General features: G+C 38.0%; 1 protein-coding gene and 1 long non-coding RNA gene across 3 annotated transcripts in view; one reads left to right on the top strand and one right to left on the bottom strand.

Moving 5' to 3' along the window:
* Nucleotides 1–12,662, bottom strand: part of LOC106090264 (neural cell adhesion molecule 1) — a 782,082-nt gene that overhangs the window by 602,739 nt on the left and 166,681 nt on the right. The gene's annotated exons all lie outside the window — the stretch shown is intronic.
* LOC106094483 (uncharacterized) lies at nt 7,150–8,178 on the top strand. Its single transcript, XR_001222560.2, has 2 exons — nt 7,150–7,455; nt 7,517–8,178. It is a non-coding gene; the product is annotated as an uncharacterized LOC106094483 (long non-coding RNA).

The following is a 12,662-nucleotide window of genomic DNA, read 5'->3' on the forward strand; positions in this document are numbered from 1 at the left end:
ATCGATTCAATCCGGTGCGTACAACAGGCTGTCGTGGGATTGCCATTTGGTATGGAAGCCATGAGGTACGCCGTTTGGACTCGGCTATAAAAGGAGGCCACTTATCATTGAGCTTAAACTTGAATCGGACAGCATGTGATATGTGAGAGGTTTGCCCATGTTCATTAATGGAATGTTCATGGGTAAATTTGCAATTTGCATTGCATTTTCACTGTTAAAAACCAAGTACTATGTCACATTTTATCGCACACAGTGCCAGGATTTTTTTATTCGATATCACTTCCCCTTCAAAACATAGAATGTATCATGACAATATGTCTTTCTTTCCGATTTTATGTAACCGTCAACACATAAGTCGAATTTTCCAAATTTTTTTGTAGTCGTCACCATCAAACATGAAACACGTTCGCATTTTTTATGAAATGCACTTAATTTAAAAGAATATATCGTTATCTCTCTAACGATGTATAAAACATTCCCCAACTCGGATTCTATCTAAATTTTATTTATACTTCAAAAGTGGATCTATAAGGACAATATGGATATCAAATGTGCGTTTTAGTGTTATTGAAGAGTAGAATACGAATATGGTATAAAAACTTGGGTTCAAGTATCCAAGGGCTCGTATAACCCTAAAAACTTCTCCATACAGACATATTGGACATACATATCAATATAGGAAATGAAAGTTACTCGGGAGTAGACTACGAATATAACATAAAAAATGAGGTCCAAGTAATTGGACCTCGCGATAAGCCCCCGAAATGGGACCATATCGCGATCATAGCTTGATAAAACTCAAATGAAAGGCATTTGAGAGCATTACGAATATGACATTATACTTTGTGTCCAAGAATCTAGTTGGAGCTTTATCTCCTAAAATCGCCTCCAATAGGTTAAATCCAAACGATGACTATTTAATAGGTAGTCATATAGTCATTTATAGACAACCAACACATGATGATCCTCACCAAGCGAGTAGTACTAACATTTAAATAAACGCCATCTACTAGCTGTTTTCAATTGGATGTAGTTGATCCAACAGCCAGCAGATGGCGCTAATTTGGAGAATCAAACATGAACAGAGAAAGGGCAGAGTGGTCAAAATTTATCATACAGCATTTATATTTGTTATGACAACTTATCGGGTCTTTGAATAAAGAAAAATAAAATATAGGAATTTCGTTGCTGTTGTTTGCAGTATTTTTTTTTTTAACTTTTCCACCTAAGACGGCGTTTAAGTACCAATCTTTTCCATAGAAAAAATATATATAAATACAAAAAATTTCTATAGCAAAAATAATATTGGAGAAAAATAATATGCCGCACGTAAGTTGGTTACAAAAACACAAATGAATTTACAATTTCTGACATGGGACTTTGCTCAATGAAACGTCCAAATTTGCTGTGCTGTCAAAAATCTTACCAGAAAATGAAGGGCAGCGATGCGGGCCGGGCTCAGACATCTATCTATATATATGAAAATTAATTTTTGTTTGTTTGTCGATTTGATTGTTCGTGTATTCAATATAGTTTCAACAAGTAAAAGCGTGCTATGTTCGGCCGGGCCCAATCTTATATACCCTCCACCATGGATCTCATTTGTCGAGTTCTTTTCCCAGCATCTCTTCTTAGGCAAAAAAGGATATAAGAAAAGATTTGCTCTGGTAGTAGAGCGAAATCAAGATAAGGTCCGGTTTGGATTAAATTATATTTTGGAGACCTGTGTAAAATGTCAGCCAATTCGAATAAGAATTGCGCCCCTTGGGGGCTGAAGAAGTAAAATAGAGAGATCGATTTATATGGCAGCTGTATGGGGCTATAGACCGATTCATAATAAACATGATGTTGATGGTAATGAGAGAATCCGTCGTACAAAATTTCAGGCAAATCGGATAATAATTGCGACCTCTAGAGGCTCAAGAAGTCAAGACCCAAGACCGGTTTATATGGCAGCTATATCAAAACGTGGACCGATATGGCCCATTTACGATACCAAGCGACATACACTAATATGAAATATTTGTGTAAAATTCAAGCGGCTAGCTTTACTCCTTCGGAAGTTAACGTGCTTTCGACAGACGGACGGACGGACGGACGGACGGACATGGCTAGATCGACATAAAATGTCGCGACGATCAAGAATATATATACTTTATGGGGTCTCAGACGAATATTTCGAGTAGTTACAAACAGAATGACGAAATTAGTATAGCCCCCATCCTATGGTGGAGGGTATAAAAACGGCGGAACAGATTTTCTTGAAATTTTCACAGATGGTGCATTATTGACCCGTGGTGAAAATAGGGTACTTAATTTTTGGATAAGTATTCGGCTATTCGGAATATGTCGCATCGCAGGTGGAGACGTTTCAGGACGCCTGAGTTATATGATGCTTTTTGCTCAGCAAGAGACCATGTCAATAAGTTGATTAAGATAGCGAAGAAAGACTACTATTACAGACGCTTTACTTCTGCAATAGGTTCCGAGAGAACGTGGAAGGTTATTCGAGACATAGGAATTGGCAAAGATACTAATAGATGTTCAACAAACTTGGACATCAATGGGCTTAACGATGCCTTTGTTAATGTCCCACAGATCCCAGTTGATCCCAATTTCTATGGCTTCAATATCTCCCCCTCCCTCGATGACGACTCTGGTTTTGGCTTCAGCTGTATTGGTCCCACCGATGTCCTTGAGTGCGTCGCGACTGTAAAGTCTAACGCTGTCGGATCTTATGGCATTGATTTGATTTGTAAGACTCTTGCTCCCCCTTATTATTCCTCATGTAACCTATGTTTTCAATAGGATTTTGACCACGAGGTACTTTCCGTTAGCGTGGAAACATGCCAAAGTCATCCCACTGCCTAAAAATTCCAAGGAATATAGACCAATTGCGATTCTTTGTTACTTGTCAAAGGTCTTTGAGAAATTGTTGTATTTGCAAATGTCGTCTTTTGTCAACGAGAACTCTTTGTTATATGTGAGACAGTCCGGGTTTCGACCTAACCACAGCTGCGTAACTACCTTGGCAGAGGTCACTAAGAGGATCAGGGTTAATTTGGAGAATGACAAGATAAATTTCCATGTTCTTCTTGACCATTCTAAGGCATTAGACACTGTGGATCATTCCTTGTTATGTGATAAGATGAGACATCTTTACAATTTTTCTTCTACGTCCGTTCGTCTTATTTTTTCGTACCTTTCACATCGCACTCAGTCCGTCAGTTATAAGTCTTCTCTATCGGCACCTCTGCTTGTTTTAAAAGGTGTTCCTCAGGGATCAATTCTGGGTCCTCTTCTCCTTTCATTAAACAGTAACAACTTGGCGGGTCAATTGTCTTGTGAATTGTGAGTTGTTTGCTAATTGCGACTCGGTAAGTAGACGTAAGCTAAACACCTTTTTTAATAGCGTTACTCGTTATGTATTTGGCTTGAGACAGCGCGACTCCATCTCTGAATACTCTTTATCTCTGTATGGCGTCTCCTTACAGCACTTGTTGTTCCTAAGATTGCTTACTTTCCTGCATAAACTGATCTACACGCAGGCACCACAATATCTGTATGGAATTATTGATTTCGCCAGATCTACTGGAGATAAAACAGGTAAAAGCGTGCTAAGTTCGGCCGGGCCGAATCTTATATACCCTCCACCATGGATCGCATTTGTCGAGTTCTTTTCTCGGCATCTCTTCTTAGGCAAAAAAAAAGGATATAAGAAAAGATTTGCTCTGCGATTAGAGCGATATTAAGATATGGTCCTGTTAGGACTACAATTAAATTATATTTATGTTGGAGACCTATGTAAAATGTCAGCCAATTCGAATAAGAATTGCGCTCTTTGTGGGCTCAAGAAGTAAAATAGAGAGATCGATTTATATGGGAGCTGTATCGGGCTATAGACCGATTCAGACCATAATAAACACGTATGTTAATGGTCATGAGAGAATCCGTCGTACAAAATTTCAGGCAAATCGGATAATTATTGCGGCCTCTGGAGGTCAAGAAGTCGACATCCCAGATCGGTTTATATGGCAGCTATATCAGGTTATGGACCGATTTGAACCATACCTGGCACAGTTGTTGGATATAACAAAACACGTCGTGCAAAATGTCATTTCTATCGGATAAGAATTGAGCACTCTAGAGGCTCAAGAAGTCAAGACCCAAGATCGGTTTATATGGCAGCTATATCAGGTAATGGACCGATTTGTACCATACTTGGCACAGTTGTTGAATATAATAACGAAACACGTCGTGCAAAATTTCATTCCAATCGGATAAGAATTGCGCACTCTAGAGGCTCAAGAAGTCAAGACCCAAGATCGGTTTATATGGCAGCTATATCAGGTTATGGACCGATTTGAACCATACTTGGCACAATTGTTGGATATCATAACAAAACACGTAGTGCAAAATTTCATTCCAATCGGATAAGAATTGCGCACTCTAGAGGCTCAAGAAGTCAAGACCCAAGATCGGTTTATATGGCAGCTATATCAAAACATGGACCGATATGGTCCATTTACAATATCAACCGACCTACACTAATAGGAAGTATTTGTGCAAAATTTCAAGCGGCTAGCTTTACTCCTTTGGAAGTTAGCGTGCTTTCGACAGACAGACGGACGGACAGACGGACGGACATGGCTAGATCGACACGAAATTTCAGGACGATCAAGAATATTTCGAGTAGTTATTATCAGAATGACGAAATTAGTATACCCCCCATCTTATGGTGGAGGGTATAAAAATCATTCCCAAAATGTATCGGAGGCTTGTTTCTGAATGGCATATGTTCATATTCGCTGTACGTCTCTGGAATTCACTTCCTAACGATCTGCAATTACTCAGTAACTCGGAAACATTTAAAACCAGACTTTGGAAATATTTTACTGCATTAAGTTGATGAATGTTAAGACTCATTTATATATTAATTTTTATTCTCTTATACTTACCTTAATTTCTTTTTTTTCTGATCAACTAAGTCTATTAATTCCTCTTTAATTGATAAATTCACTTTTGTTTTTCTTTTAAATTCAAATCTACACGGATGTTAGTTTTTTTCGTTAGTAAGTTATTCATTCAAAATCTGATGTATTGTATAGCTATAGATTCTAAGTTTTAAGTGTTTACTATGTACAATTGTTGGAGGTATTACCCGCACTTTAATTATAAGAATTTTATATTTTTGTTATGCGGGTGTAAATAAATAAATTAAAAAATTACAAAGGGGGGAGACCCTTATTTCAAAAGAAATACCAGATCTCGGAGATGGATGGGGCGATGTAACCGAAATTTTGTTTGCACACAAATAATTTGGTATCAAAATCTGGGTTGGGCCGCCTAGGAGGGCCACCCGCCCCTTAAAGCCGACAAACGGATCAATCACTACAACATGGAAATCAAATTAAAGGTATTTGGAAGAAGAAATATAGATCTTAAATGAAAGGCACGAAATTGATTGACCACACTCCAAGAAGGACTTTTACTGACCATTGCAATGGGGGGTTTGAATAAGAGAGATTTGAATGTAGAAATAGCTGAAATTAGGCAGAATTTTCCAAATTTAGAGTACTCTTATGTAACATAGCATTATCGGGCGTATCAGAACTGATGAGCCCGGCCCAGCTAGTCTTATATATAAAAATCAATTTGTGTTTGTTTTGTTTGGCGGGACCACCCCAACACCCAAAACACGCCTAAATCGGACATATTCACCGACCATGGCAATATGGTACTCAAATGAAAGGCATCTGCGAGTGGAATACAAATCAGATACCCAAATGTGAGACTTAGTTTCTAGGGATCCACCCCTTCCCCACAACACCCCCCAAACCGTACTTATTTACTGACCATAGCAATATGTAGCTTAAATAAAAGGTATTTGAGTGTAGGATAAGAATCTGGTATCCAAATGTGGAGCCAAGTATTTTGGGGGCTGCAATTCCCAAAAACAGCCCCCAAAGAGGACAAATTTACAACCGTTGCAATATGGGGCTCAAATGAAAGGTCTTTAGGGGTAAACCATGAATTTGATATCAATATTTGAGAAAAAGTGTCCATGGGGCCACCCCACCCCAATAACTACACCCAAATAGGAAGTATCTGATGACCATGGCAATGTGGGGCTCAAATTAGAGGTATTAGAGAGGACCACGAATCTGATATCAACATTCGGGACCAACTGTCTATGGGACGTCCCACCACTATAACAGCCCCCAAATAGAAAGTATTGGGGATAAAGCACGAATTGATACCCACTTTCGGGATCTATTTTCTGGAGATCTGACCCTTTTCCAAAATACCCCACAAACATCGAATTCATAGACCAAAAAAGATCAGATGGGATTCAGATAAAGCCATTTATATTGTTATACTTCTAGTCAAGCGATATACATTTACTATTTTCACAGCAATCACTTAAAGCTCTTTAATTGTCGAAAATAAATTTTCAAAGAATAATTTTGTTCCATATAAAGTAAAAGAAGGCAAATCGGAGCGGGCCGGTTCAACAAGTTACCATATAAAATCTACTCTTAACATTATCAGCGAATGACCTGTAAAAAATATGTTAGTGTTCAGATGATCAAGTCTTTCAGGTCCATGCATCCATATGCTTTAATTTGTTAAGTGTGTTTACATACAACCCTAAATTTATATGCAAGACCTGAAATCTATTCACAAAAAAACGGCCTAGAATGGGATTTACTTCCAAATATCTACTAATTTATGCTCATAGTTTCCTAGTCTACGAGTCCGTTTGAAGGTTTTGGTGGTGGGCGTCTCCTCCAAACATTTGTTTTCTAATATTGATATGAGATTTGTATTCTATTCTCAAAGACTTACGTTTGCGAGTTTTTCTTATATGCGGCAGCGCCTTCCAGCATATTCGTACTCTTCTATGAAATATTTTTTGGTGAGTTTTGGTGGTAAGGTTACCTTTTTTACCAGATATCATGGTGAAACTTAGCTTTAAAATGTCATCCTCTGAAATATTTTTAGAACTTTTCACATATGTATAGGCAATTTTATTTAAATAAACTTTTCCATCCAAGTAGAAAAACTCACCAAAACATCACATCAAGGTTTAGTTAACATGGAAATGAGCTTAATTTTTGACATAATCAAATAAATTCCAGAAATCCGTATTTTTCCTTTTTTTGGCAAACAACATGAAACTTCACTGCTAAACTGTAATTTGAGTGTAATGGCCTTTAGTTGTGAGCTTCAAAAGTGTACATCCTCTTCATGGGACGGATGTGTGAAAATAATTTATGAGCATTTGTAAATGTGTCTCACTACCGCCAACCAACATAAAACAAAAATTTGTTTTTGAAGTTATATTTTGTGGTATTATTAAATATTTATACCAAGGCTGCATTTATTCAGGCCAAAAAAAACGAAAAGAACAAACAAACACTGTGACCAGAGTAGAGGGACCACAACACAAGGGTATATATGTTGGCATGCATAGCGACGAGCTTTTCTAAATATTTTTTTTACATTTACACAGGGAATATGACAAACGAGAAAAAGGCTAAAAAAACAGTTTACAGCTTATTTCTAATGTTGTCAAAGGACCTTTGTCATTGTTGTTGTTTATAAAGAGTTATGATCATAAAGCAAGATATACGTCTGGCCCACATACTCGTATCTCGGCGCCTCCCACACAGAGCGCGTTTCCATCGCATTGTTTTCCATCAAGCATTGCAAAAGTTTGAGCTCCCCGATTCCAATCTTAACCCCAAACAACGCCCAGCCCTTCGAAAAGTCCAAAGTCACAACTGAATTTTGTTGATTTGCTCTTGGTTTTGTTGTTGTTCTCCGTTGTTCACTTTTTCCTCTTTTTACAGTTTGTTTGTGTCACTTTTGTGAAATTTTAATTGGATCTGTTGGATGGTTTGTTTAAATAACAAAATATACTTCGTGGTTCGCTGTGAATACTCGTATGTGTGTATGTAAAAATGCCTCGGGCGAGGATGCGACCGTAATTTCAAAAGGACTACGAGAAAATTATTTGGTAACAAATTCACGCTTTTCCTGCCATATCAAATGTGTATGTCTTCGTCCACCACTTGCCTTTCCCTACCCCTTCACCTGTATTTTTGGCCAACACTAGTATGGCTTCACACATGGTAATAAAATTGGCTTCTCAGATTTGTGAATGATTTTGAATTTTATGGCTTTTTGGAGTTTTGCAATTTATTTATTTATTTATGCATACATTTACACACACAAAAGTATGTAGGTGTATATTTGTTGCTTTGCTATGTAAGAGGTCATGCATGCATACTCGTACATGTATATTAAATATTGGATTAGAATTGTGAACCACGCAAAGGGAATGTTCTGCTTCGGTGAATGTGATAGGCGCACTTTTGGTGTGGTATCAAAAACCAAAGTAGATGTTTATTTGATGGAATTTTATTTTTCCCATAATCATGGATAGAATTCTAAAGGGTTTTTTTTGTCACACATCATAACCAGTGAGAGAGATTTCATTTGGTGCAATTTCGTTTTCTTTTTTTCCTAAAAATCAAAAGAAAATATGAATCTTGTATTTTGTTTCATTGATTTGTGCAAAGGCAAAAGATTTAACAACCTTTAAATATCTTAACGACGTAACAAGTAGAAATATTGGTACAATAACCAATAAAATTATATATGTATGCGTATATTATTGATCAACATCATAATCAACTAATCCTACAAGAAGTCAAATGGGGGGATCGGTTTGATTGGGAAGTACCTAAACATCGGAGTTATATCCAAATATGAAACAAATATTAAACGGCACATTTTCAATCCCCAATGACCAACATCAATGAAAAGTATCTGTGCAAATTTTCAATCTTCATTCGTTCGAACGCTATGGGATTAACACTGGATGGCTATGAGCACCTCACAAATCGGACATCTAAACTATGATTTATGTGCTATTCATCGTCATTACAAGAAGCTCAGCTAGGAGCTACAAGGCTCGTTCACAGATTGCGGATAGTAGGATGACTCGTACATGGAGTGGCTGCAATAGCAGTCGAGGACAATCAACGATATCGACTGGAGAGTCTCTGTGAGATGTCGGGTGACACCGGCTCTTGCCTAAAATAAGGTGAGTTATTAGGACCTTCAAATAACCAATGAGCATGACGTTCTCGAGGCGATCGGTCATATGGACCGAAACGAGCTTGCTCACCTACTCAGCTTGACGAGCATTGCTACCTCCATATACCAAAATGTGGATACACCAACAACACAGACGAAGGACATGAGCTATAATCCGAATGTTAAGGCGAGAGAGAATATATACTTTTTAGACTATGTTAGTAGAAAAGTAAAATGTTGCTATTTCGCTATATCGGATGTAAGACATACATATATGTGAGCTATATATAAAACTAGCCGAACCGGGCCCGCTCCGCTGCGCCTTCTTTAACCCTCTAATATCTTTTTAGTTTGGGGACACTTCGCCCTGAATGCTGATATCGAATTCGTGCCATTGTAGCCTATGACGCTGAACGCGTTCGAATCCTGGCGAGAACATCGGACAAAGCGGTGTTTATCCCCTCTTAATGTTGGCGACATTTGCGAGGTACAATGCCATGCATAGTCATTTAAACAATTTTCCCCAAAGAGGCGTCGCACTGCGGGACGCCGTTCGGATGGCACCTCAAATATTTCGACTCAAATATGGATGTCAAATTCATGCTGCATTTCCAAATTTCTATAATTTGAGCTCCATATTGTCATGGCCGGTAAATATGAAGCGCTTGGAGGGTGCTTTGGGGCTGGGGCCGCCTTCGGCACTTTGCACTGGAAATAGATATCAAATTCGTTCTCTATTCCCAACGGAAATGAAGTTCAGTTAAGGGGGTGCTTTAGGGCGCCCCAAAACACTTGGCTCCAAATTGGATATCAAATTCGTTTTCTACTCTCAAATACCTTTCATTTTAGTCCCATATTATCATGATGGGTCAAATAACCCATTTGACGTATCTTTAGGAGGAAAAGCGCCACCTAGACTTGAACGCAAATTTTAATGTAATATTCGTAATCTACTCCCTAATATCTTTCATTTGAGTCTCATATAGCCATGGTCGGCTAATATGCGTATCTGGAGGTATTTGGGGGTGGGCGACCTCCCATTACTTGTACCTAATGTTTTATGCCATATTTGTAATCTTCTGCCTAATACATTTCATTTGAGTCCCATATTGACATGAACTTCGAATATATCTGTTTAGAGAGTTTTAGGGTTGGGGCGGCCCGGTGGGTACTTGGAGTCAAATTTTAATATCTTCAATACCTTTCATTTGATACCCTTATTGTGTCCATCGGAACACTTTCGGATATGGGTAGCGATTTTGGAGTAAGGGGGAGGGTCCGTCCCCCTTCCGATACCGAAAAATTATATAGCTTATGTTTCCTTCCAGACCAATATACGAAAATTTCGAGAAAATCGGTTATGCCGTTTTTCAGTCTATACGGCTCAAACAAACCGAGTCCCATATATCCGTGATTGGCTAATGTTCCCATTTTGGGCGTTATTGTGGGGGTGGGGTAACCCCCTATACTTCGACTTGAATTTGTATGCAAGATACGTTATCTACTCCCGCACACTTTTAATTTGATACCCATATTGTCCTTACCGGTCCACTTTTGATTTTGGGTGGTGTTTTTGGCGTAATGGTAGAGGGTCCGCCCTCTTCTGTTATTAATAAATTATAAAGCCTATTCCTACTTCCTGCCCATATTCGTAATCTACTCCCGAATACCTTTCATTTGAGTTGTCATGGTCGCCAAGTAAACCTATTTTAAGGGGTTTTGGGGCTGGGGCGGCCCCCAGGTACTTGAACCCAACTTATATTGTGAAATGTGAACTTAACTCTTGAATGCCTTTCATTTGAATGCTCAGTTGTCCCGATCGGTCCACTTTTATTTTTGGAGTAGGGGGTGGGTCCGCCCCTCTCCCGATATCAAAAAATTATATTTCCGTTAAAGCAACAAACCGTCAAAGAAACAAACCGACAAATAAATACAAATTGAATTTTATATACAAGAAGAAGACTAGACAGATTTTGAAAAAATTCTGTGCACCCGAGTGAAAAAAATTTATGTGGTCAGATCCGATCATATCAGGGACAAGATAAAGTTGTATTTAATTAGATCCGAATGGATCTGCCTTATCCTATTATATATAATTATATCTGATGCTATATATAACTAAATCTGGTAGCAGATGTAATTAGAAATGGGACCAGATATAATTATATCTGCTGTATATAATTATATCCAAAAAAATATGCTATATATAATTATATTTTGGGCTTTCTGTGTTCTAAAGTAGAAATGATTATATTTTATTTTAAATTATATGGCAAATATTATATTTGCATAACTAATCCTATAGTATTAGTCATTTTGCTAACAAAGTTTCCAATTCTCAAAACGTGAGATATTTTGTCATTTTTATACCCTCCACCACAGGATGGGGGGTATACTAATTTCGTCATTCTGTTTGTAACTACTCGAAACTTTCGTCTGAGACCCCATAAAATATATATATTGTTGATCGTCGCGACATTTTATGTCGATCTAGCCATGTCCGTCCGTCTGTCTGTCGAAAGCACGCTAACTTCCGAAGAAGTAAAGCTAGCCACTTGAAATTTTGCACAAATACTTCTTATTAGTGTAGGTCGGCTGGTATTGTAAATGGGCGATATCGGTCCATATTTTGATATAGCTGCCATATAAACCGATCTTGGGTCTTGATTTCTTGAGCCTCTAGAAGGCGCAAATCTTATCCGATTGGAATGAAATTTTGCACGACGTATTTTGTTATGATACCCAACAATTGTGCCAAGTATGGTTCAAATCGGTTCATAACCTGATATAGCTGCCATATAAACCGATCTTGGGTCTTGACTTCTTGAGCCTCTAGAGTGCGCAATTCTTATCCGATTTGAATGAAATTTTTGCACGACGTCTTTTGGTATGATATCCAACAATTGTGTCAAGTATTGTTTAAATCGGTCCATACCTTGATATAGCTGCCATATAAACCGATCTTGGGTCTTGACTTCTTGAACCTCTAGAGGGCGCAAGTATGGTTCAAATGTGCCAAGTATGGTTCAAATCGGTTCATAATCTGGTATAGCTGTCATATAAACCGATCTTGGGTCTTGAATTCTTGAGCCTCTAGAGGGCGCAGTTATCGTCCGATTTAACTGAAATTTTGCACGTAGTGTTTTGATATTACTTTCAAAAACTGTGCTAAGTATGATTCAAATCGGTTCATAATCTGGTATAACTGTCATATAAACCGATCTTGGATCTTGTCTTCTTGAGCCAATTGAGGGGCAATTCTCATCCGATTTGGCTGAAATTTTGCATGAGGTGTTTTGTTATGACTTCCAATTCTTATCCGAATGAACTGAAATATTACACAATGACTTCTACAATGTCAATCAGCATTCATTTATGGTCCGAATCGGACTATAACTTGATATAGCTCCAATAGGATAACAGTTCTTATTCAATATTCTATGTTTGTCTAAAAAGAGATACCGCGCATAGAACTCGACAAATGCGATCAATGGTGGAGGGTATATAAGATTCGGTCCGGACGAACTTAGCACGCTCTTATTTTTTTTTTTTTA

The sequence above is a fragment of the Stomoxys calcitrans genome, chromosome 3 (assembly GCF_963082655.1).
Source record: "Stomoxys calcitrans chromosome 3, idStoCalc2.1, whole genome shotgun sequence".
Lineage (NCBI taxonomy): Eukaryota > Metazoa > Arthropoda > Insecta > Diptera > Muscidae > Stomoxys > Stomoxys calcitrans.